The 23,057-nt window shown below is 38.6% G+C and overlaps 1 protein-coding gene across 1 annotated transcript in view; it reads right to left on the bottom strand.

Moving 5' to 3' along the window:
• canx (calnexin) overlaps positions 1-22,598 on the bottom strand; it is a 251,927-nt gene extending 229,329 nt beyond the window's left edge. The window contains exon 1 of the mRNA XM_055221684.1: positions 22,592-22,598. The gene's annotated coding sequence lies outside the window, so the exon portion shown is untranslated. The remainder of the gene's footprint in view (positions 1-22,591) is intronic.
• Positions 22,599-23,057: the final 459 nt, after the last annotated feature.

The raw sequence follows: 23,057 nt of genomic DNA, 5'->3' as shown, positions 1-23,057 counted from the left end.
ACTAACAAAAGTGCAGTACTTTTGAATGTTAGACGCCGCTGCTCCCTAGTTTTAGGCATGCATCAGTGGAATCCAACAACAAAGCCCAAGTCTGCTGAGCGGGAGTTGACTTAAGCCTGGCTGTCTCTGCTTCTCTTCTTTGGCTTTTAACCAAATGATGGGGGCTCGTTAGATGAAGGATTTAAACGGGCTACAGCAGCACTGATGGAACCACTGAGCTATGGATATGCAAAGTATTATAATGAGTATTGTGATGTCATAGATTTGTTTAAAAGTACATTGGTTTAAATAAAGATATAGCTTTACTACTACTACTATTACTTAAAATGAGCCCAGTGAGACAGGACCTTTCCAAACCTTACTGCTTCCTCAAGTATGTGAATTACCAATCACAACGCTTTATCTATAGCACGTAGAGTTAAAACCAGAAGTTTACACACGCTATATAAAAAAATACAGATGCTTTTTTCTGACGGTTTGACATAAAATCAGACTAAACCTTTCCTGTTTTAAGTCATCTACTAAATGCCAGAATAATGAGGAAAGTTTTTTTTTTTTTTTAAGACAATTTTTCATCACTTTCTTCAAAATAGGAAGTTCAGAAGTTATACAGAAAGAAAGATTACTATGCATTTAAACATCCATCCATCCATTTTCTTCCGCTTATCCGGGGCCGGGTCGCGGGGGCAGCAGTCTAAGCATTTAAACAATTTTGGAAAACCCAGATGATAAGACAAAGACCTTAATTGTACGAGACATGTTTTGTGGTATGACGAAACTAAAATTGAACTGTCTGGCCATAATGATCACTGTTACCTTTGGAGGAAAAAGGGGTAAACTTGCAAGCCCAGAACACCATCCCAACTACGAAATGTGGAAGTGGCATTATCATGTTGTGGGGTTATTTTGCTGCAGATGGGACTGGTGCACTTTACAAAATAGATGGTATCATGAGGAAAGAACATTATGTGGAAATACTGAAGCAACATCTCAAGACAGGAAGTTAAAGGGCGCATATGGATCTTCCAAATGGACAATGCCCCGAAACATACTGCTACAAAGTAGCTTAAGGATAACAAAGTCACTGTTTTGTAGTGGCCATCACAAAGCCCTGATCTCAGTCCTATTGAAAATGTATGGGCAGACCTGAAAAAGCATGTGCGAGTATGACAGCCTACAAACTTGGCTCAGTTACACCAGTTCTGTCAGGAGGAATGGGACAAAATTCCTGCCAACTGTTTTGAGAATCCTGTGGAAGGATATGCAAACGTTTGACCCAAGTCATACAGTTTAAAGGCAATGGTACCAAATACTATTGAAATGTATGTCTTTTTAAATAGTGTTTGTAAACTTCTGGTTTCAGCTGTATAAACAGACATGTTTTTTTTCCTATTTGACCTATTGTGATTGATTAGAATACGTAGATAGGGCTTCCTTAAGGGAATCTATTGAAATTGGATAAGCAAATAATCAATGCAGGTGGTCAAAGGAGAGGCACAGACACATCAAGATTTAACAAGTTTAATTAATATAAGATAAAACACAATTTTTTTTTATAGCATTTAAAATACTAATAAGGGAATGAATTAATTCAAACCTACAGTGCCCCAGGACGAACAGAGACATATGTGATGCAGGGAGGGACTCTTTGGGGTAGGGCTCTCACTGCTCTCCATTAAGTCACACAAAATAAACCTGAAAGGGCAACAAAAGCTTGAAAAGAGCGAGGGTGTGCAAAAATACCACTATACACCGGCAGATGACCACACCTGGACCGGATCCTAGGGCTGAAAAGATGATCAATCACTACAGCTCAAAACCAAAACAAATTATTTGACCCAAATAAACAACAGCATTTGCCGGCAGCATTTATGAAAACAAATAACAAAAGTTAGCTAATGGCCCATATCATGACTTTAGATTGACCCTAAAGGGCACTAACCTAACACAAGCTGCTCTGACCAGGCCATACGCAAACAACCAGACGCCGAGGAGTAGTGACCATGGCAGCGGTACTGTTACAGTGCGTCTACAGCTAAATAGGGAGGGACGTGCATAAAACAAAATTACAAGCTACACCTACCCAATAAATGGCAGCGGAGTTGCTCAGCGGTGCAGTGGGAGAGGCAGAGCAACAGCCACTTGCACATACCAACTTCCTTCCTAAATAAACTATGGATGACCGTGGAATGTGGAAGCGGTGTGAGCCGACGGTGCGGCTTGGTGGCGCAGGCTGACGGTGTGGGCTGGCCAGCTGAGTGTGATGTCATACTGTGTCATTAGTGGGACACTATGCAACCAGATCTGATCATAATACATTTTAAGTTTTACAAAATTATTCCTCACCTTCCTTACCCTATGCATCCTCATTATTCATAATGATGAGCAGAATTTTTCTGTCACACAAGTGATGACAACTAGCATGCTAACAGCACACCAGCATTACTTGCTGGTTCATGGATGATAAAAACACTTTATAATGGCCTTCCTCACTAACCTTTCTCACGCAAGATTGATGTGTGTGTCTCTGAATTGAGCTCTACACATTGTCAACCTGGGATGGCTCTTGCTGAAAGTGATCAGAAAATGTAGAATGTCATGACGATTATTTGAATCTGATTGGTCGAAGCGTCACAACAAGACGAAAAATCTAACTTTTGTTAAATCTGAGAAAAGCACAGATATCTTTCCTGTCACAAATGCACACAGCTCTAACCTTTTGCATGTTTTACACAAACACAATAGTCTGTATTAAACCTAAAATTCTTTTGGTTCACTTGGCTTCCGTACAACTCTCAATGCTGCTCTGTGATTGGTGCACCAACCATCTATCGGGGCGTAACGCACTCCAGTCTCATGGGTTTGTGAACTTAGAAATATCACGAGAATAGATCTTGCTGTGCATAGTTACTTCCTCACTACATCGTCTCACACTGTGTAGAATTTCATTCAGTTGTGCTGTGTCCTGAAGAGCTGTCGCTGTCTGCTGTTGTTTGTCTTTTCTAACCAATCTAGTGATCAGCGCTGAACACTACATTTTCATGAATAATGAGACTCCTAAATAGTGCATGTCGGAATAGTGTGGCCATTAAAGTGTCCAGATTACACTATTATCGGATCTATGTTATAATGTTTGCTCTTCATAAACATACTTGGGGTTGAGCTTTGCATATGTGCAATATGAGATCTGCATATCTAGGCTGCTCTCTCAGTTACAGAAAACACTCTGTTCCACCTTGTGATGTCATGTGGTAGCATTACCCTTTGTTTTTAAACTTCATACATCTTCACTAGAATCGCCTGAATAATTTCAGCCCTGGAACTATCAAACTTTACTTACCAAAAAGTTAAACCTAGCTGTTAACTTGAAAACCACCACTACATGACATCACAAGGTGTACAGACCTGTGGAGATGTAGACAGACTAATAATAATAGTGAATAGTGAATAAAAGTGTTACTCAAACATGTGTGAATGAAACAAAACACAACTCCAAGTATGTTTTGATGAGGTAACAACATTATAACATAGCTTAAAGCTCACAAGAGTCGATTTCGCATAATATAGGACCTTTAACACAGCCAATTAGTTGCAGACAGTAGACAGTGGTCTGCTTTTAAAATGTATCTGTCCAGGGGCAAAACTACTTCTACTCTAGTACATGAAAAATCTTTTTTTTGGGGGGACATGTGCACATGCCCATAGATTTTTCAGATGGAGCAGTAAAGAACAAACTGCACTTGCACTGCCAACACTCACTCAACCCGAAAACATAGTGAAGCTTGTTAAATCCTACTTTAGCCTTACTAGTTGGCCCATATTTACCCCTTAATTGTTTAATTCTGCGTTAAGTTTAAATTGGGTATAGTCCTGGTTTAGCTTTAACTGGCTAGTCCTTATTTAGTCTACGTCAATGTATCAACACGGCCCACAAAAATCATGTGAGGGCCTCAATTGGACCCTTGCCAAAGTTAGGACATCCCTGGTCTAAGGTTAAGAACTCCTTTTGCCTTGGTTTAGTCCTGTTTCAGCACTTCTTTAGTCCTAGTTCAGTCCTGGTTTAGCCCTTCTTTATCTCTGCTTTACCCATGTGTTGTCCTGTCCTGGAGCTGCTTTAGCCCTGTGTTGGCCCTCTTTTCTGGTCCTGTTTTAGTCCCACATTGGCCCTCTCTCCTGAGGTTGCTTTGCCTGTGTGTACACTGTAGTGCTGAGAGCTGCTCAGTCAGGAGCATTAGGCAAAGTCTGAATCAGAGTGGAGCAGGAGAGCATTAGGCAAAGATAGGGATTAATTTGGATCAAATACTATGAGAAGAACCAATGCACGGCTGTTAGCACGTCAGTGTGAGAGATGGAGGCAAAGAAGAGATAACTTATGCAAAATATACTCTTCTGATATCATAGTTGGAGTAGTGCTTTGTTTATACATGCTCAGCGTGATGTCAATTTAGTAGCTTAGCATTCGCTTAAAGGCACATTATGCAACTTTCTGATGTCTATGGAGATGTTGGACAATCTTGTCTGCTTTTAGAAGCTACAGTCACTATGAGGCAGCGGTGGCTCTTGTGCAAACTGTTGTTGTGTTCTTAAAGGGGGGTATATTAGTATTTTACTAATAGGTTATTAATTGCTCACATGTTTAAATCACCATGTTACCTGTTTTTGTTTTGAAAATGCTATATTGCTATCACATGTTTCAGTTTCAGTTTTGTTGTTGACGCTCTGAGTCAAAAGTCACTCCCCCTTCAGATTGACATCACAACACAATTGGTGTGCATTTCACTAATGAAACTACTGCACATCGCATAAGGTTTGTGAAATTGTAGTGTATTGTTTTGTATCATGCATTTATATATCTATGGAAAAAGGCTGTGTGGGAGCATGGGTGACATACACTTGTGGGCTGAGAATTGGATGAAAGTGTATTGCTAACTGCAAGGAAAGTACAAACCGGGCCTGGGAAAGATCTAGATTCCAAACCTTTTTGACCTCTCGGCCCAATATTTTCAGTAAAAAATAACTGGGTGCCCAGTCACATATTAAATGTATTACATTGTTCTGATTTCGTGGCCCTTAGGTGGGTGCTGCCTTCTGCCCTACTTGGGGCCTCGTCCCTATGGTTAAGAATCACTGCTCTAGATTAGTCACACATGCATGGGTGGCATATAACACATCTTTGGACAATGTTGGGAAACGTTATAACATGGTAGAAAAGTCAAAATCGATTTTGCATAATATCTCCTCTTTAAGCAAAACACTACATCCACATGACTTAATATGAATGTGGTGTGAGTGCATAGTAGTTCTTGGATGTACCTCACTTCTGTCATTCTACCAATACAACAACCGTATGTTTACACTGTTGCATTCAAACCACTAAGAGCAAGTCCTGCCCAGAGTAACTGTATCATTTATAAATATCCATTTAATAGTAGGCTACATAGATTTCTGTATCTCTTAAATTGGCACTGCTCCCCTTTCTCTCCCCTCCTCCCCTCTCTCTCCCCTCCTCTCTTGCTGCTCTCTCTTGCTCCGCTCCTCTCCTCGCTCCCCTTTTAAAACGTGCGAAATTATAATTATCAGAATTATGCTTTTAATGAACTGATAATGAGAGTCATGCGGCGAGATTAGTCCATGAATTATTACCCGTGAACTCCTTCCAGATTCACACGCGGCGGTAAATAAGTCGACAGATTGTGCCACATATGCTTCTCTTTGCAACTTTAGCGAAGCGGCGCTCGGAGAAAGTGTTCAGGAGCGAGCTGGCATGCGGCTCTGTTTGTTTGTGACGATCGCACAATGTCAGCTATTATTACACACAGCACACGCACTGCTATCAGAACAGCACAATCAGAGGAGCACAATCAGAAGACTACAATAAGAAGAGTGTAATTAGGACAACACTATCACAACAACACTATCAGAAGAACACTATCAGAAGAACACTACCGGAACAACACTATCAGAACATATCAAAACAACACTATCACAACAACACTATCAGAAGAACAGTATCAGAAGAACACTACCAGAACAACACTATCAGAACATACCAGAGCAACACTATGACAACAACACTATCAGAACATATCAGAACAACACTATCAGAACATATCAAAACAACACTATCAGAACAACACTATCAGAACATATCAAAACAACACTATCACAACAACACTATCAGAAGAACAGTATCAGAAGAACACTACCAGAACAACACTATCAGAACATATCAAAACAACACTATCAGAACAACACTATCAGAACATATCAAAACAACACTATCAGAACAACACTATCAGAACATACCAGAACAACACTATCACAACAACACTATCAGAAGAACAGTATCAGAAGAACACTACCAGAACAACACTATCAGAACATACCAGAGCAACACCATGACAACAACACTATCAGAACATATCAGAACAACACTATCAGAAGAACACTATCAGAACATACCAGAACAACACTATCACAACAACACTATCAGAAGAACAGTATCAGAAGAACACTACCAGAACAACACTATCAGAACATACCAGAGCAACACCATGACAACAACACTATCAGAACATATCAGAACAACACTATCAGAAGAACACTACCAGAACAACACTATCAGAAGAACACTACCAGAACAACACTAGCAGAACAATACTAGCAGAACAGCACCTATCGGAACAACACTATTAGAAAAGCACTATTAGAACAACAATATCAAAACAACACTACCGGAGCAAAGCTATTGGAAGAACATTATCAGAACAACACTATCAGAACAACACTATCGGAAGAACATTATCTGAAAAACACTATCAAAACAACACTACCGGAACAACACTACTAGAACAACACTATCGGAACAACACTATCGGAACAACACTAACAGAACAGTGCTTTCAGAAGAGCACTATCAGAAAAACACTATGAGAACAGCATTATCAGAGCATATCAGCACAACACTATCGCAACAACACTATCAAAACAACACTACCGGAGCAACGCTATCGGAAAAGCACTATCGGAAGAACATTATCAGAACAACACTATCAGAACAATGCTATCAGAACAACACTATCAGAACAACGCTATCAGAACAACACTATCAGAACAATGCTATCAGAACAACACTATCAGAACAACGCTATCAGAACAACACTATCAGAACAATGCTATCAGAACAACACTATCAGAACAACACTATCAGAAGAACATTATCAGAAAAACACGATCAAAACAACACTTCCGGAACAACACTATCGGAACAGCACTATCGGAAGAACACTGTCGCAAGAGCACTATCAAAACAACACTATCAAAATAAAGCTATCAGAACAACAGTATCATCTCAATACTATCAGAGATGGAAAACAACACGTGTGGAAGAGTGGAGTTGTAAATATGTTTCTGTGTTTACTCCTTTACACTGTTTGAAAACAAGAAAAACTAAACTATCACATTATTTATTCAAGGGTTTGAAGTTTATATGATTCATAACTTACAGTAATTACTTTCACTGTAGACATTTAGTTTTACACTATCACACACTGAGGACCTCCAGACACCCCTTTAACACTTACTTTGGCTTTTGATTGCTCTGTTTCTGATCATGCAAACCCATGCAGTTAAAACATACTTGGAGACATTCTCCTTGGAGATAGATTTTATGCCATACTGTGAAACATCATGGTTAAAGGAACAGCATTTCCATGGAAACAAGCAGGAGGAGAACCTCCTCCGGGCCAAAGAAGAGTCTAGTTTGTGGAGATGCAAACCCATTCATAGTAAGCATACATGTTTTCAGGGCGATGAAAATTTTTTATTTTTATTTTTTTGACACGCTGGCAGGTTACACGCTGGGGCTTTAAGTGAAATAACAAAGAACAATAAGCTAGCCCCAAAAAGTAGCTTGGCATCTAATTTTACTCAACTTTGATCAATTAATTTGGTCAGCAAACAAAGGAATCTAAAATGACTACTGCATTAGAAGAGTGTTTAAGCAACATTGCAGCAAAATTGAGTCTTGTGATGTTTCTGAGTTCGCAAACTCTTAAGAATCCATCTTGTTGAAGTGTTCACTAGTAAAAAGCACTATTCATGAGTAAGAACATGCTTTGACTGCCTGTCCAAATCTTCATGAAGTTTGGTCATTGATAAATCTCCCAGAGTTCAGATGGGCATGATTGACAGTTGGATTAGCCAATCAGGGACACACATGGTCCATCCATATCAAAACAAATATGGCTGCTTACGAGGTAAAAAGAATATCACAAGAGAATGAAAAACATCTCAGATTTCTGCAGAATTTGTGAGTGAAACACAAAACAAATGTCATAGTTTTAGTCATTATGAATTTTGTTGTTTAGTTTTAGTCAGAAAAATTATGACATTGACGAAAACTATGATGAATATTTTAGTCAATGAGATTAACACTGGTGTACACCCCTGTCTACCCATGCACACCCTCTCTCTGGTGCACACCCCTGTCTCCTCGTGCACACCTATCTCCACATGCACACCCTTCCCACGCGCACACTTGGCAGTCTGTTGCACGTGCACGCGCAGTCAGGGTGTGAATGATTCAGTTGCCGGTGGCTGCGTCGGCGCTAATTCAAATGGCTGGTAAATGTCCTGCCATTTTTCACATTTCACACTCGCCTTGGATTAGCCCGGTCCACTACCCACAATGCTGTGCTGCTGCTGCATATATTAGCATGTTAGCGACTGCAGAGTGCTTACCTCGTTCTCACGTCTGATGAGTTGGAGTGCGAGGGAGCGGAGGTGGAAGGGTGGTGCCATCTTTGGACCCTCGCCAAGACCGCGCCAACCAAGTCTAATGAGAGACAAGGACAGGACAGCAGGACATAGGATATTTGTGACGGTAAAAAGTAAAATAATGCACAAAGGACTTGACACTTTAAAGGTTCACTATGTAACTTTTGAGGTGAAGGATCCGCCACCTACTTGGTTCATGGAGATGTTACTGCACTACGTGGAATGCTACGCAGTATTGCATTAAAGATATCAGGCAAAATCATATATATAGTGAGGAAGGCCATCATATTTTTTTAGCTTTCAATCATGTTATAACATTGTTCCTTCATCAAAAACGTGCCTAAGAGGATTTAGATGGCATCCATGCATGTTTGAGTAATCTAGTGATCTCTTCCGGGCCCTTTTCCAACCCTCCTAATGGTTAGCTGTGAGATTCTGTGCAGTTACATTAACAACAACACATAAACAGCTACAAGAACAACAAAAGGTTGGCACCTTTTGTTGTTTACTCTGGACTAAACAGAAAATATCAGGTCATTACAGTATGTTTCTTTTCGTTACCATCTTCTACAGGTATTATCATCAGAATCAGAATCAGAAGACTTTTATTGCCATAGTCTGTGAACACAGTTCACAAACTAGGAACTTGCTTCGGTGAAAAAGTGCAACATAAACACACTGAATAAATACAAATACAAATAAGGGCATGCACAAAGTTAAAAAGATATGCTTAAAAAATCAAATGAAATACTTAAAGGGAGAAAATATGTAAAACAGCAGCATCAGAACAACAGTGCAAACATGACTTATTAAAGTGACCGGTATTATAAAGTGTCCAGTTTAGTGCAGATATTATAAAGTGTTCATGAGACAAACAGCAGAGGGGAAGAAACTGTTCTTATGGCGAGAGGTTCTGGTCCCAATGGACCGTAGCCTCCTGCCAGAGGGAAGTGGCTCAAATAGTCCATGTCCAGGGTGAGAAGTGTCAGCTGCTATACGGCCTGCTCGCCCCCGAGTCCTGGAGACGTGCAGATCCTGTATAGATGGAAGGCTGCAGCCAATCACCTTCTCAGCAGAGCGCACAATGCGCTGCAGTCTCTGTCTGTCTGAGTATCAATGTAACAATAATCAAAATATTGTGATACTGTGTTGTTAAAGTTCTCACAGTAATATCAAGGACTGTCAAAACATCTCAAATTATAATCGTAGTAGCATTTTTTCAATTCTGTTCATCTCCACAATACTGCAATAAATATAAAACCATGAGATTTGCATAACGCTACATTTCCATCAATTAATATAATGTTTAGTGGATTTAATCAAGAGGGGATGAAATAATACTTGTAATAATACTGTAGTAAAATAAAATTTGAAAACACTATACAAAGCGTAAACAGCCTCCAATGACTTTTTAAAATGGCACTTATCTGTTGAATGAACTCTTCAGTTTGTAAACTTTTCACATCTTTTAAGGGTTCATACTCTTTACTGTTCTATAGTCCCAGCCTCCTGCTGGTCCCAGAGTCAGGACTAAACATGGGGATTCAGCGTTTCAGTTTTATGCAGATGAAATCTGGAACAGTCTTCCTGAAGATGTGAGACAGGCCTCTACTTTGACAATGTTTAAATCCAGGCTCAGAACAGTTCTGTTTAGCTGTGCATGTGACTGAAAGGTTTTTATTCTGCACTCTTCTGTTTTAATGTTAATTTTATGATGATTATTTGTGATTATTTATGTTTTGATTTGTTGTATTGTGATTGTATTGTCTTTCTTATTCTGTAAAGCACTTCGAATTATTTTGTGTATGAATTGTGTCATACAAATAAACTTGCCTTGCCCTGTAGTACAGTATATATAATGACTAAGTAGATGCATCACAGACTCATTATGTCTCTAATAACTGCTTATAAACGACAAGGCAAAAGTTTGGACACACCTTTTCATTTCATTTTTTCTTTATGTTTGCTACATCCTACATTTTATATACAAACAGAAGGCATCAAATATATGGAGCAAGATATATGGAATTATGTAGCAAAGAAAAAAAGTGAAATTCTATATTTAAATCCTCAAAGTATCCACCCTTTGCTTTATGGACAGCGCTGCAAAACCTTGGCCTTCTTGATAAAGTTTCCTGAAATGGTTTTCACTTCAGGTGTGCTATGTCACGGTCAAGAAATGCCAAGAGTGTAAACCAGGGCTCAAAGTAAAGGGCAGGTATTTTGAAGTTTAAAAAAAAAAAATCTAAAACAAGTCTGGAGTTATTTTGAGTTTATTTTATCTTTTACTATATTCTACATGTGTCATTCATAGTTTTGACACTTCAGTGAGAATCTACAATGTATATAATCCTGGAAATGAAGAAAAAACATTTTACAACACAGTTTAACACAGAGTGTAAAATCTTTTGGTGGTTGGGCAAGAATACATGCTTCTCTAATATGTTTCAAAGACATTTATAGTCTGGACACCAATCACATCGTTGGGTTTGGATGGGTTTGACTGACAGATGGATTAACCAATCAGGTAATGACACAGGCAGAACTCACACTTTACCCACTTTGCCTGCCTTGTGTGAATATAGTGTGTGCGAGTGATTGGTGGCAAACAGAGGGGCCGATAGCACAGAATGTAGTGTAAATTAATTAATACATATAAGAACATGTACAGTGCCTTTAAAGAGGGGGTATTTTACTATGGGGGTACTAATATTATGGTAACACTTAGATCACCATGTTACCTTTTACTGTTTTTAAAATCCACTAATTCAATTCACCAAAAACAACATGGTTACTTTCATTTTTGATGCTCTGAGTGTCCCTTACCTTTGCTCCCCATGTTAAAATGCCCACCCTTCAGAGCGCTGTCACAACACAATCAGTACTACAGCACATTGCATCAGGTTTGTTAAGTTGCTGTGTAGAGTTTTGTATTATATTTTTCTATATTTATAGAGAATTGTCGTGTGGAAGGTTGATGTGGGCTTTGCATAGAAACTTACACCTAACCGTAAGATTCTGTGCAAATCTTGCAGATAGCTGTAAGGTTCGAATAGGGTCAGGGAGAGATCGCTAAATTACTCAAACATGCATGGATAACATCTAGAACCTCCTCAGGCATGTTTTTGTTGAAGGGATAACGCTACGACATAGTAGAACGCTCAGAAATAAAATAGATTTTGCATAATACCCCCTCTTTAAACACTTTGATTGTCATGTGTTGTCACTTTGCATACCTCTCTCCACCTTAAACAAGTGTATTCCTGTCATTCTGCAGTACCTGTCTTTCTCTCCTGCTGTGATCCCAGACAGGAAGTGGCAGCTGCAATTTCCTGTCTCCACACCTCAGTCGTGGTGGGCTTCCTGTTTATCTCTTGTGCTTGTTGTGCTGTTGTTTATTGGGCCGTGTGTAGTTCAGGTGACGTGTGAAGCCCGTACCTTTCGGTGCTCGCACCTCGCTGCCTTTAGGTGACAGCTCCTAATCAGCGCCCCATTATTTCCATGTTTCTGTTTATTCAGCTTTCAAAATGGGAATATTTTATCGGATTTACAATGGGAGGTGAGACAACAAATTAAATGTATGAAATTATTTTTTTATTGAAGTCATAGAGAGCAGTTTCTATATAATCTCTATATACATCCAAATTAACTAAACTATTTACTTATTCCTATTGTGCTTGTGTCTGCTCTATAGTTATTGTCTATGACACCCGTGGATCATTATGTTATAATTAGACATTTTAAATCAAAATACATTAATCTAAAACAGGGGTGTCCAAACTTTTTTCCCCGAGGGCCACATACTGAAACATATTTGAAACGGAGGGCTTCAGACCAGTGTCGATACAGGGAGTCAAATGGTGCATTTCACACGGGTTTGACAGAGCCATTGTACATTTAATAAGACTTGGAAGATTATTGATTATTGCAAAGTGATGTTATTCAGGTTATAGAGTTAGAATCTCTTCAGTTTGTAGTAAAAATACTTCCTGATCAATAGGGATAGTTTAGGAGGAGGCATGAGGGCCAATAAAAATTGGTCTGAGGGCCGCATTTGGCCCCTGGGCTGTAGTTTGGACAGCCCTGATCTAAAATGACTTAATAAAAGAAACAAGTTCGCTGATGTCCTTGTTAGGAAACTGTGATGCCCAATGGGAGCTGACGCCGCTGTAAACGTCATCATCATTCTGTAGATCTTTATTGTCGGATACAGCAATAGAGTCGGGTTAAAGGCAGCATCCAGCTAAATTCAAAGCAGTGTCGTGTCTAGTGTCTGAAGTAGAGTCTAGTAGAGTCTTGTGCAGAGTCTGACAGGGTGAGATTGTAACAGAGTTTTTATACTACTAGAAGAGTGGGGTATAAACTTTCTTTTGGCAAGAAATTTAAAGCAAAGTCGAACAAGGTGAGTGTTTTATAACCTTCACAGAGCGGGGATTACAGAGTGAGGGTTACACATTACTGAGGTGAGAGGGGCTACAGATGTAGAACCAATGTATTAGATTTGTATTTTATCCACACTGCACATCACACCAGGACTTTTTTCATTTGTGCAAAAGTAGATGCTGCCAAATCCTACGAGTATCACATATTAAGAAAATAAAGCTGAACAATAAAGTGTGTATGTCATATTGGGTATGTATCAGTGGGGATGAAAATAGGAGTTGATCGGGAAAACGGCGTCTTGAAGTGATTAAATTACTCAAACATGCATCAGTGACTCCAAATACAACTTTGGGTGTGAAAATGATGAGGGGAAACAACTATAACATGGTTTAAAGTCAATTTTGCAGAATAGGTCTGATTTAACCTGCAGATACAGGACAAATACAATGAAGTTAATCAGTAAAATGCCATACTGTGGAACATTCCAAACAAAGCAATAACATCTCCATGGAGACAAGCAGGTGGCAGACCTCCACCAGAAAGGTGACATCATGGAACTTTTAAGGGCCAGTACCTGACTTCAGGAAAACATAAAAAAACCCTCATAGCTATGTCATGCAAAAAGAACTAGATGGGAGTTTGTCTGAAACATGTTCTACACTCGAGGTTCAAAATCATGTACAGGTCAAGTTATTCACGATAAAAATATCTACAGCTTAATGGATGCAAAATATAGATAAGTTTAATATTTTATGCTGTTAATGAGGGGGTATTTTACTTCTATAGGGTATTAAAGAGGGGCTGTTTTACTTCTGTGGGCTATTAACCGTAACACATAACATACTTAGATCACCATGTTACCTTGCTAAATTCTCTGAAAACGTATTAACATGTTCTATAAGTTTCACAGACGTTTTAGACCTCCCTTTCTGTGTTAAGTCACTCCTCACTCCCCTTTCAGAGCGCTATCACTAGACAATCAGCTGCATCCTGCTAATGAAACTACTGTACATTGCATCCAGTTTGTGAAGTTGTAGTACATTGTTTTGTATCATGTTTTTGTATATTTATGGAGAATTGTCATGTGGTTAACACAGGTGACGCAGACTTGTGGGCGGAGCATTGGACAGAATCTTACTGCTAACCATAAGGAGGGTTTGAATAGGGCCTGGAGAGATCACTAAATTACTGAAACATGAATGGATGATATCTAAAACTTATTCAGGCATGTTTTTGATGATGGAACAATAATATAACATGTTAGGAATTGCGTAATACCCCCTCATTAAGAACTCTTTGTTTAAGTCCAAACAAACCACACGTGCCATACTGTGGAATATTCCAGCTAAAGCAATAATATCACAACATGAACATGATACAAAACTAAACAAAGACTTGACAAACCTGAAGTGATTTACAGTAGTGCCATTAGTGGGACGCACGCTGATTGTGATAATGCTCTGAGGGGGAGCGTGGAGAGCAAAGGGGACACTCGGAACATCAACAACTAATAATATGTTAACAGGTTGTTTTGGGGGAATATAGCATTTTCAAAATAATAAAAGGTAACATGGTGATGTAAATATGTGTTTGCAGTTAATACCCACCAGAAATAAAATAGCCCCTCTTTAAAGTAAAAATCATTAAAAACGAATAAACTTAATGGAATATCTATGATCCATGGTGTGTGGAAGAGAAAATGGATTTATTTCATTATCTTTTTTATAGAAAGTGCTTAACTGGCAGAATTACACATAAAAAAGAGAGTCCACATGGGAGTAAACTTGACCAAACATAGGGGGCGCTCTAGTGTTCTGTATGAGATGATGACTGCGGTGCACAACAGACATGAATCCGGCTCATGGTAAGATGTTTTGAACAGAGCCACACATGCCACGCCTCCTCACATGTCACATGTGATCAGCCGCTGACAGCAGTTTAATGTGGTGGGGTTGGGTTAACCGTCATCTGTTCACTATAAACACATCATAAAAACTCTTCAGAGTGTTGTGTGCAGGATCTGTAACCACACCGTTCAATTGTGGTCAAACACAAGGATTATGTGTTGCCAAACCATTATAACTATATGTGGATGATTTATGACAGAAAAAAACAGCAGTATGTTAAAGGGACACTAAGATTTTAATGAGATATGAGATATGAGATAAACATGTTAAAACCAAATATAACTTATTGTAATGCTGATTTATTCTTAATTACAAAAACACTGGACAAGTTGTTTATATTAAATTGGTGTTTTGGTTCAAGATGAGAAAGCAGAAAGCAGAGGGCTTCACATGAGTCTCATTTGTGTTGCCAGTTTCAATGCTGAAATCCAGTTTGTTTAAACCTAAAATGGATCTCTCTGATCTGAATGGTCACTGCCTAAACCCCAGCACCTGCAGCCATCATTAATCAGTCCTAGCACAGCCTTGGCAGCTCAGTGAGCGAATTCTGAAGATTCTGAGTTTTCACAAGAGGCCTGTCCATATACTGAGGATGTATTTCTATCTGCAGGTTAAGACTCTCTTAAGGCAGCACAGGTTCAGCTATGATTGTAGTTCCTTTCTAAAACAGCAAGAGCACAGGTGCCATAAATATACTGCTTTTCTCTATTTAGCTTATAGATAGAATAAATAGACTGCTATAGAGATAAATACATTTTCTACAAAATATTAGGTGCTAACTAGTTTCAACACAAGCAGCTACTGGTTTCGTATCATTTATACTCATTCATAGCATTACTTTTACTACACTTACTAAACTTTTTCTTTCTTAGGTCTTTTTAATAGCTTAGACCTTGAAAAACAAGCATCTCTCCACTTACTTGTCCAGACAGAACCACAAACTTACACAAACCAAAGATGTGGGTCTAGAACTGTATCCTGTCTTCCAGATTCCAAAGGGTGTGATTGACAGGTGAATTAACCAGTCACAGAGACACATGCTCAGGTAAAACAAATCATACATTTTGTTGAGGGCTGTGGTCAGAGCATTTTAGTTTTTTTCATTCTCAGTTTATGGACAGGCCTCATGTGAAAGAACCTCCAGAATTCAGTCACTGAGCTGCAGAGATTGTACTACCACTGGTTTGTTTGTGGCTGCAGACATTTTTGGTTTAAACCATTTGGATTTTAGTATTGAAACTGGCAACCCAAATGGAAGACTTTTTTTTTTTTTTGTATTTTATTGATGTGCAGCATACATTTTTAGCATCACTGACACATGCTGTATACCCGCACACTGTTGTCCGCATCTGTACTCAAATGCTAATGTGAAGGTATTACCTCTCCAAGGCTAAAAAGACCAAATGCTAATTGTAAGCAGTTAAGTGTTGTTAAACCATTGCTCGGGCCCACTGCAGCAGAAATTTTAAATAAAAATCTTACATACTGTTCCTTAGGGGATTCCCGGAAACTCAGCGTCATACTCAATATTACTTCTTACTCAAATATACCTGAATGAAACAAAACACAAGTATTCAACAGTCCAATCAAAATACAGCCTCTTTCCATCACACACTGCCAGTTTAAGAATAACCATTCATTTTGTATCTCAAAATCCATCTCCTCCCACATCTCGACCCACAGCCCACCATCTGACCCCCCCCATTGTCCACCCGGGCTGAGCTGGACCGAACCGGACCTGGATTCAAACCAGACCAGGATCTGGACCAGGACCAGTCCAGTTCCGAATCCAGGTTCATCCCGAAGAGAACAATGCACACCTCCTCAGGACAAGACGTAGGTGTGGAGTGCTCTGGGACAAATGAGAAAATCCATTGAAATGAAGAGGAACGTGTGCCTCCAGAATCTAAACGCCAAAGAATCGGCTCAGCGTTTCACACCACAATATACATTTAAATAATCAGATATTATTACAAAAAGGTCCTCATAACGGTGCATGTAACAGGAAGTCAAACCCCTGAATTAGAAGTGAACAGTTATGTAGTAAAATGAGGTTCATCAGTGTATTTTAATAGATTATTTTTCTAGACCAAAGTTTTGTTTGTTTTCATATCTGACAGTTTTGGACTGCTCACTAGCGCACTTCCTCACTGTGATGTGTCCAGTCAGCTGATCACTGACCATTCGACAGAACTCTATCCATCTCTATTCAAATTCAACTTATTGTACAAGTCTAATATGACTGTTTCAGGGGTCCGCAAAAACACATTTAATGAAGTAGTCTTATACAAAATACATTTATTTTTAGCTTTCTACTAAGTTATAACATTGTTCCCTCATCAAAAAACATCTCTGAAGCGGTTTTAGATGTCATCCATGCATGTTTGAGTAATGTAGCGATCTCTCCTCCTTACGGTTAGCTGTAAGATTCTGTACAAGGCTCTGCCCACAAACAATTCTCCATTCTCCATAAATATAGAAAAAACATGATACAAATCTGTACACAGCAACTTGACAAACCTGATGTGCAATTGTTTCATTGTGTTGTGATATCGCTCTGAAGGAGGAGTGACTTAATGATGTTAGCAAAGGGAGGGGAGCATCAAAAACAAAAGCAAAACTTATAAAAAATGTTAATATGAATAATAATTGTTTTAAATTACACAGACACAGTAGTGGAAAATAGCCTGGCACAACTGGACTGCTCGCTGATAGAGTATGGGTCTGGATCAAATTTGGATCAAGTATTTCTCCCACGAGCAGCTGCCAAACGATAATGAGACTTATGGCTGTTTCCAGTGCTACAACACAACTATTTGAGGGGCTCATTCCTTTAAAAGACTGGCTCTTGTATGAGTTTATATTTCAGAGTATTCATGAGAACTTGTTTAATCAGAGAGTAAGGCACCAAACTCAGATGTGAGTCAAACGGGACAGATGACTTGTACGGCAGATTGTTGCGTGCACAAAGCTATCACTGCTGTTGTCTTGCTTCTGCTGCTTCTGTTACGTCAGGATTCATGTAGAGTAGACCAAAAAGATAGAAAAAGATGACCAACGTCTGTTTCCTCCCTCAGTCATCCATGTAGGTTCCACAGAGTGATGGGACTTTTGGCTCTTTTATGGGATCTGAATCTCATGTCAAAGAGCTGTTCAAAAGACTAGCTCTTTTACTATTTATTTATATGACACAAGCCAATGTGAGAGCTCATTTTAACAACAAACTGATCACAGAGAGAAACAACCAAGGCTCAGATGTGTTTACTCTTTGAAATTATTTATGCATACTCTATACAAATAATAATAATAATAATAATAATAATAATAATAATAATAATAATAATAATAATAATAATAATAATAATAATAATAAATTGTTATTATGATACCAAATGTGTTTTTTGCGCACAAGTCTCTCACTCTTGTGGTCTTTGCTTCAGTGCTGATCCTTGTGTCGGTTCAGAGTTAAAAATGCACCTTCCCGTCCGCACAGTTGGGTTAGCAGGGACTTAACAATGCTGCCATATCTTGATTTATGGACACAATAGTGAAATAAAAACCCAGGATCATGTCGAGTGCGGTAGTACGAACATTTTAAGACCAAAATGATGAGGCTCACCGCATCAGTTACAGAGAGAGGAGCCACAGTTTTTAACCATACAGTGAGTTAGAGCCAGAGTCGATGGAACCAGAAGCTCATAATCACTTCCTATTTGGAACGTGGTGGCTAGCTCATTAGCTACGGCCATTTAAATATACAGTCTGTGGTTATTACAAACAAAAAATACTTAAAACATACAGCAGGGTCACCTCTCCACCTTTCACTTCTCTGACCTGTAACTTATGTATCGCCACAGTTTTCAAATCCTCCAGCTTAAGGTCCCAAGATGGAGATGGGTCCCACTGCTCCTGATGAGGTTACCCAGTGACATTGAAGGATAGGTCAAAAAAGAGAAAAAAAAAAAAATTCTATGGGGACAATAAAGTGTATGTAACCTTAACTTGGTCTAGTGACATCAACTTCTTGTTTCCATGGAGTTAGATAAGTTTAATGCCATACTGTGGAACATTCAATGCAATGCAATCATTTCTCTATGGAGACAAGCAGGTGGCAGATGTTACCACCACCAGAAAACTGAGTTCACCTTAAATGAATGAGCAGTTTTAAATCAGTAATGCAGTTCACAATATTAAATACTATATTCAAAACAATGTGTTAACATCGCATCAGATATGTGAAGTCATAGTGTATTGTTTTATATCATGTTTTTGTATATTTATAGAGAATTGTCGTGTGGAAGCATGGATAACGTAGACTTGTGGGTGGAGCATTGCACAGAAACGTATGAATAACCGTAGGGACTGGTTAAATAGGGTCTGGGAGAGATTGCTAGATTACTCAAACATGCATGGATGACATCTAAAACCTCTTCAGACATTTTGATGAGGGAACAACGCTAACATATGGTAGAAAGCTAAAGAAAGAGCTACATAACAATTACAAGCTAACACTAAAATATATGGGATAGTACAAAAATAAACTCATATAGACCCTTTAAATCAGGTGTACTTGTAATGTCTATACTCCCTGTCTGAATTCACCAGCTGCGCTTTAGCTGTTGCACCATACATTACTGCAGGCGCTCATATTCTGCAGCAGGTGTGGGGTGAAAGGTCACGGCGTGGATCCGGTAGCTTCTTTTTGGTGGACGCTCGTCATTGTGTTGAGGTCCGGGAAAGAATCCAGGAAGCGCTGCGTCCGAGAGGGAGAGCCCATCTGTGGATCTGCCGACGCCAAACGCCGCAACGCCAGATCTGGAGCCCAACACAACAAGGAGCAGAGCATAAACAGGAGAGACAGTGAGACGAGAGGAAGGAGGGACCGGGAGGGTTTAGATACGAAAGACAAATTATTTCAAGTTTGGTCCTGGAAGAATGTTACGATCTTTTGTTGAGACTCAGGTTTGTCGCATGCTGGTCTGAGAGCTTTTGCAGTGTAGAGACTCTTGTAGCTCCAGTAACAGTTTTAGTTCTGGTGAGTGATGGGACTTTCGGCTCTTTTATGGGATCCGAATCTTTTGGAAACTTATTTTATTTACAATTTTTTTTACATTTTTTTTTACTAATCAGACAGAGAAATGACCAAGGCTAAGATTTGATTAAAATTGTTCGAACTGAAAGTTGGTGTGTGTCTAGCCTGTAATTATGCATGATCTAAACAAAACATTGCACTAAAAAACACTATTTTTATAATGACACATATGTCTGTTGTGCGCAAAGTTCTCACTCATGTTGCCTACTCTTTTTCTGAGCTGATTCTTGTGCTGGTTCAGTGTAAATCAGTGTAAAAATGCTTAACATTGTAAATAAAAAAATTGGTTCTTTCAAAAATGGGACCTGATGCGAACTGTTCACATGAATGAACTGTTCAAAAGAGTCAACTTGCTCAGAGATGCCACATCACTAGTTCTGGTTCCTGGGACGCGGTATTCATCTTATTCACGAAGCTGCTGTGGGCACCACCATTGTCATTTGGATTGTGTTATTTTACAGAGCCATTTTAAAGCCTCCAGAGAATCGCTGCAATCTTGACTTGTTTTTCAGATGAACATTGAAGATTTTACACAAATCATCACTACTTTATATCAGATTTTAGCAACAAAACTTAGCTCCTGCAGTATATAGGCCATACAGTAGGTCACACAGTAGGCCACAGTATATCACAAAAAAAATAAATAAATAAAAAATAAATAAATAAATAAATATATATATATATATATATATATATATATATATATATATATATATATATATATATATATATATATATATATATATAACTATATATATATATATAGTTATATATATATATATATATATATATATATATATATATATATATATATATATATATATATATATATATATATATATATATATATATATATATATATATATATTGTTATATATTGTTATATATATATATATATATATTGTTATATATATATATATATTGTTATATATATATATATTGTTGTTGTTGTGCGGTTGTGTGAGGGACTCTTTCTGCTCATTTCCATGGAAATATTGTTACTCTGACATTCCACAGTACGGCTTAAAATATATCTGTCTCCATGGAGAATGTTCCTATTTCCATGGAATCATGCAGGTGACGTGTCACCTCTAAAAAGTGACATGCTGCACCTTTAAGGGGCTGTAGTTGATTATTCTGTGTAATTAACTACAGTTAGTGTTACTCCATTACAAATATACTGTAAAAACAGCTCTAGAGCACTGTTAGCGTGCTCATTGTTGTTAACATTACTGCAATGGCAAAAAGCCGCTCTGGCCTCAAGGAAAAAGACACTTATAAATTCATTGCAGTGAATAATTATGAAATAATTAGGATGCTCAAAAAGTGTTCAGAAAGTGAAAGCTGTTTTTCAAGTGTCCATTTTGAAATGGAGCCTGTACAAGTGGTAAACATATTTAGACAGATGCTTGGATAAATGTATTCTGCTGAATCAACATCTTTAATATAATATAATACATGACCTGTCAGGCTCATGTCTGGATTAGTCTGAGTGATAATAGTATCCACTTTTCTCAATCTGGGCACATTTTAGGGCCTATATATTAGGCCATTTTCTGATCTATGTTCTAATGTTGTCTCCTTCTCAAAAGCATATCTGGAGTTCTCTCAAACAGAAAGCACTGTTCCACCTCATGATGTCATGTGGTGATACAGGAAGTGCTCCACTGTGTTTTACACCTTCTGTACACCTTCATTAGCATTATTAGTACGTTTGGATGATTGCAGGCCTGGAATTTCTAATCTCTACTGAACTAAAGATAAAAGGAGCTGCTAACTACAGCGTCATGGCATTACAAGGTGGAACAGAGAATTTTGTGCTTTAGAGACGTAGACAGACTAATAATAAAGGGTTACGCCAACATGTCTGAATGAAACAAAACACTCCAGATATGTTTTTGAGGAGGTAATAACATTATAAATGGTTTAAAGCTCACCACAGTTAATTATGTGTAATATGGGACCTTTAATAGGTTATGTTTCGACTGGTTTTAGTCACTCATTTATTAGACCTGATTTGTGGGTTATGTCCTTATTTAGACCTGAGTTTAGTCCAGTTCAGAAGTCTAGACAAAGACCAAAGATCGATGCCGCTAATGATGGTACAGTCTTGCATATTTTAACTCTCCACTTGTGACACCCTGTGGCCTCCGTATACCACCGCTGCTCATATTGTCGTGCATTCATTAGCACTTAGTGCAGATGATACTACATGCTAACAGGTGTCACGCTGTTACCTGTCCCCTCCTCCACTTCCTGTCTGCCCTTCACTGCCCCCCTTACATTACTGGTATTCAGAAACGGCTGCTCCGTGCCTCTCTCCTCCCTCTCTCTCTCTGTTTTTCTTTCATTTTTTTCCTCTCTGCCACATTTTGCGTCAATGAGTTTGTGTGAGAGAGAGAAAGTTGTTGACAGCCAATCAACTTGTCACTTTGGGAGCGAGCTGCAGCCAAAGACGCCATCATTAGCGACTTTTTTAAAGATGTTTTTTTGGGGTGAGATATTAATATGACTTGTTATCTTCACTTCAGAAACATATGACTCATGGTTTACTAATGAGGCACACATTCAGAGCATAAATAAATACAACATTGCAGTACATAAGCAGGACTGGGAAGCAGGGAGGGAAAGACTTGGTTTAGTCCTGGGACTGGACTGGGTTAGGCCTGGATTTAGTCATGATTTAGTCCTGGTTTAGTCCTTGTTTGGTCCTGCTTTAGTCCTGTTTTAGACTAAATGCTGATTTTGACTTGATTGAATGTACATCTCAATGGAGGGAAGCAGGTGACACCAGAAAAGTTACATAGTGCATTTTTAACCTTGATTTAGCACTGGTTCAGATCTGTATTCCTTTAGTCCTGGTTTAGAACTTTTTTTTTAACTTAGTTTGGACCTGG

Source organism: Periophthalmus magnuspinnatus, chromosome 5 (assembly GCF_009829125.3).
Source record: "Periophthalmus magnuspinnatus isolate fPerMag1 chromosome 5, fPerMag1.2.pri, whole genome shotgun sequence".
NCBI lineage: Eukaryota > Metazoa > Chordata > Actinopteri > Gobiiformes > Gobiidae > Periophthalmus > Periophthalmus magnuspinnatus.
Note: the sequence above shows the minus strand (reverse complement) of the source record. Positions and strands in the feature narration are given on the sequence as shown.